Source organism: Apium graveolens, chromosome 8, assembly GCF_009905375.1.
Source record: "Apium graveolens cultivar Ventura chromosome 8, ASM990537v1, whole genome shotgun sequence".
NCBI lineage: Eukaryota > Viridiplantae > Streptophyta > Magnoliopsida > Apiales > Apiaceae > Apium > Apium graveolens.
This window is the reverse complement of record NC_133654.1, coordinates 45433251-45438280: the sequence shown is the minus strand read 5'-3', so window position 1 is coordinate 45438280 and position 5030 is coordinate 45433251. Positions and strand designations below refer to the sequence as shown.

Below are 5030 nucleotides of genomic sequence, written 5' to 3'. Positions count from 1 at the left end.
AGACACTTCCGCTTGACCATTCGTTTGCGGATGATAGGCAGTAGCAACACGATGATTCACATTGTAGCGCTGCATCATAGAAGTAAACTTACGGTTGCATAAATACGACCCTTCATCACTTATGATTACTCGTGGTATTCCAAACCTTGTGAAAATATGTTTATGAAGAAAATTCAACACTACCTTTGCATCATTCGTCGGCAGAGCTTTGACTTCTAACCATTTTGAGACATAATCGACTGCCAGCAAGATGTACTGATTATTGCAGGATGAGACAAATGACCCCATAAAATCGATTCCCCAAACATCAAAGACCTCGACTTCAAGCATCACATTTAACGGCATCTCATCCTTTCTCGTAAGATTTCCCATCTTTGGCAACGATCACACCTTAAAACGAACTGATGAGCATCCTTAAACAAAGTAGGCCAGAAAAAACCTGCTTGCAGAATACGAGCTGCCGTCTTCTCACCACCATAATGTCCACCATAAACTGTGGAGTGGTGGTCTCGTAATATCCCCTCCGTCTCATAGAATGGGATACATCTCCTGATGATCTGGTTAGCTCCCTATCTAAACAAATATGGTTCATCCCACATATACCACTTCACCTCATGTAGAAACTTCTTCTTCTGAGCTATATTCAAATTAGGAGGCATTATATTGATGACAAGATAATTCACAATATCTGCGAACCATGGCTCTTCCTCCTGAACTGCGAACAACTGCTCATCCGGAAAAGATTCGTTGATCAATGTCTTATCATGTGAAGTAGACTCGGGATTCTCCAATCTAGAGAGATGGTCAGCTACTTGATTCTCAGTACCTTTTTGATCCTTGATCTCTAACTCAAATTCCTGTAGCAAGAGCACCCAATGAATGAGTCTAGGTTTCGAATCCTTCTTGGAAACCAATTAGCGAATGGCCGCGTGATCAGTGAACATTGTCACCTTTGTCCCAAGTAAATAAGATCAAAATTTTTCGAAACCAAAGACTATAGCCAAGAGCTCCTTTTCAGTAGTGGTGTAGTTAATTTGAGCTCCATTTAAGGTCTTGCTAGCATAGTAGACCACATGAAAGAGATTATTCTTGCACTGCCCAAGAACTGTGCCCACCGCATAATCACTCGCATCACACATCATCTCAAAAGGCTCTGTCCAGTCAGGTGCTGTAATAACTGGTGCAATTATCAAACTCTTCTTGAGAGTCTCGAATGCCGTCAAGCATTCATCATCAAATTTGAAAGGCACATCCTTTTTAAGCAAGTTGCACAACGGCTTAGATATTTTCGAAAAGTCCTTGATGAAACGTCGATAAAAACCCGCATGACCAAGAAAACTACGGATTCCTTTCACAGAAACAGGTGGTGAAAGATTTTCAATGACTCCCACCTTGGCTTTGTCCACCTCAAGACCCTTGCTAGAGACCTTATGCCCAAGAATAATTCCCTCACGCACCATAAAGTGACATTTTTCCCAATTGAGCACCAAATTAGTTTCCACACACCTTTTGAGTACTGCACGAAGATTATTCAAACATTTATCATACGAATGTCCAAAGACGGAGAAGTCGTCCATGAACACCTCGACGTTATTTCCAATCATATCAGAGAATATAGCCATCATACATCTCTGAAAAGTGGCCGGTACGCCACATAAGCCAAACGAAACTCTATGAAAAGTAAACGTGCCAAATGGACAAGTGAAGATAGTCTTTTATTGATCCTCTGGTGCAATACATATCTGATTATACCCCGAATAACCATCCAGAAGACAATAATACTCATGACCGGCCAACCTGTCAATCATCTGATCAATAAATGGAAGAGGGAAGTGATCCTTCCTTGTGGCCTTGTTCAACTTTCTATAGTCCACGCATACCCTCCATCCTGTGACTATTCGAGTGGGGATGAGCTCGTTCTTCTCATTTGCTACCATAGTAATACCTCCTTTCTTAGGTACACATTGCACGGGGCTCACCCAAGAACTGTCAGAAATAGGATAAATGATTCCTGCATCCAGTCACTTCAGAATTTCTTTCTTCACCACTTCTTTTATGATAGGATTAAGTCTGCACTATTGCTCAACAGTCGGCTTACTACCCTCCTCTAGCAGAATCTTATGCATGCAGTACGAAGGGCTGATCCCCTTGATGTCTGCTGTAGTCCATCCGATAGCCGATTTGAATTCTCTTAAGATCCTCAAGAGCTTGTCCTCCTCACTACCTGAAAGGTCAGATGCAATAATAACAGGTAAAGTAGATGCATCACCTAAAAAAGCATACCTCAAGTGTTCAGGTAATGGTTTAAGCTCCAAGGTAGGTGCTTCCTCAATAGATGGTTTGAGCTTTCCTTCAGCATTTTTGAGATCAGAAGTACTAAGAGATTCAAATGGCATGTCTAGCTTTCGCCTCCAGGGAGAAGTATTTAGATATTGTAGTTGCTCATTGCCATCCTCATCATCACTGTCAAAATCCCCCACTAAGGCTTTCTCTAATGCATCAGTCATTAGCATTTGATCAAGTTCTGAAGTAACCGCAGAATCAATCAAATCCACTTTTAAGCACTCCTCATCTTCTGTAGGGAATTTCATTGCTTTGAATACATAAATGTCACATCCTGATCCTGCACCCTCATAGTAAGTTCACCTTTCTGCACATCTATCAAGGTACGGCTTGTAGCCAAGAAAGGTCTCCCCAAGATTATGGGAATCTTCTTATCTTCCTCGAAATCCAGAATAACAAAGTCTGTAGGAAAGAAGAGCTTATCCACCTTTACTAGCACATCCTCCACTATGCCTCGTGGGTATGTAATAGAACGACCAGCCAATTGTAGAGACATGTAGGTGGGCTTTGGATCAGGCAAATTCAACTTTTTAAAGATCGACAACGGCATCAGATTGATACTTGCTCCCAAATCACAGAGGCACTTGTCAAAAGACAACTTGCCAATGGTGCAAGGAATGATGAAGCTACCTGGATCTTTAAGCTTTGGAGGTAACTTTTATTACAGCACAACACTGCATTCTTCCGTTAAAGCAACGGTCTCAAGGTCATCCAGTTTCACCTTCCTTGCAAGAATACTCTTCATAAATTTTGCATAACTAGGCATTTGCTCCAGAGCCTCAGCGAAAGGTATATTGATGTAAAGTTTCTTGAACACCTCCAGAAACTTACCGAACTGCTTATCCAGCTTTTGTTGTTGCAATCTCTTAGGGAAATATGGTGGAGGATAGAGCTGTTTCTCCCCTGTATTATCCTTAGGCAGAGTGTGTTCAACAGTAGTCTTCCTTGGTTCCGCCGCTTTTTCCTTTTGCTTAGCTTCTTCATCACCAACTTCAGCTTCTCCTTCTTTTGCTTTTTCAGCATCAGCAACTTTTTCAGACCTTAAGGTAATAGCCTTGACTTGCTCTTTAGCTTCCTTCCTTCCTGGAACTTCAGTATCACTGGGAAGTGTGCCAGGTTGATGATTGAGCACTGCATTGGCTATTTGACCGATTTGATTTTCCAAGGTCTTGATGGAGACCGCCTGACTTTTGCAAAACAGCTTAAGTTCCTCAAAATCAGCACTAGAGGGTGGAGCTGCACCTCCTTGTTGAGGATATGACTGCCTTTGAGCATAATGTTGTGATTGCTGGAATCCAGGTGGATTGAACTGTTTACTTACGCCTTGCTAATATGGTTGCTGAATAGTATTCTGATTATTACTCCAGCTGAAATTTGGATGATTTCTGTTGTTAGGATGATAAGTAGCTGGTACAGGCTGCTGCGGTCACTGATAATTGTTCACATACTGAACAGATTCATTAACAAGAGAACACTGATCCGTAGCATGAGAACCTGCACAAAGCTCACAGACCATAGCTATCTGATTAACTCCATAGGTGGCTAGAGAATCGACCTTCATAGACAACGCTTTGAGCTGCGCTGCAATAGCTGTAGCTGCATCAACTTCCAAAATACCTGCTACCTTCCCAGGGATCATCCTTTGAGTTGGGTTTTGATGCTCATTTGTAGCCATAGTCTTAATAAGATTATAAGCCTCCGTATAGCTTTTGGCCCATAAGGCGCCTCCAGCTGCTGCATCGAGCATGGGCCGAGATTGGGCCCCCAAACCATTATAGAAACCAGTGATCACCATCCAATCAGGCATTCCATGATGTGGTCACTTTCTCAACATCTCTTGTAGCGCTCCCAAGCTTCGCACATCGATTCTGTAGGTTGCTGCGCAAACTGAGTAAGAGCACTCCTCATAGCCGCAGTCTTCGCCATTGGATAAAACTTCACCAGAAACTTTTGCGCAAGATCTTGCCAAGTAGTGATAGACCCAGCTGGTTCAAAATGTAACCAGTCCTTAGCTTTATCCCTCAGTGAAAATGGGAAAAGCCTCAGCTTGATAGCCTCATCAGTCACACCATTATATTTGAAAGTACTACAGATCTCGACAAAATTCCTTATGTGCATGTTGGGGTCTTCAGTCGCAGCACCTCCAAACGAAACAGAATTCTGTACCATCTGAATAGTGCCCGGCTTGATTTCAAAGTTATTGGCCTTAATAGCCGGGTGCATAATACTAGACTGAATGTCATCAATTTTAGGCCGAGAAAAGTCCATAAGAGCTGGATCTGCCGGAACTATACGATCACCCATGATTATTGGCTCTTTCTGCTCACTTCCTGAATCCGAATCTTCAAAATCTATCTTCTCCGGAATATCAAGAACTTCGTCTGTCTCCTCAGCTGTATCTAAAGTCCTCTTGCGAGTACGAGAACGTGTTTGCATAAACGCTCGCTAAAGTACCTGAAACACAACTAGAAATAATAAGTAACACGTCTTAAGCACTGAGTCCTAATGACCACTGATGGTAAGTACATAAACTAAACAAATACGCCGAGTCCCCGGCAGCGGCGCCAAAAACTTGTTAGGGAGAAAACACGCGCTAATAACACACGCAAGTATACGCGTTCGCAAGTAATATAGAATACATTCTAGTTCGTTCCCACAGAGACTCAGACTAATTATGTTCAATTACA

At 42.3% G+C, this 5030-nt stretch overlaps 1 non-coding gene across 1 annotated transcript; it reads left to right on the top strand.

Moving 5' to 3' along the window:
- The first annotated feature begins 4148 nt into the window (after positions 1-4148).
- On the top strand, positions 4149-4254 carry LOC141681669 (small nucleolar RNA R71). Its single transcript, XR_012559096.1, has one exon. It is a non-coding gene; the product is annotated as a small nucleolar RNA R71 (small nucleolar RNA).
- The last annotated feature ends 776 nt before the right edge of the window (positions 4255-5030 follow it).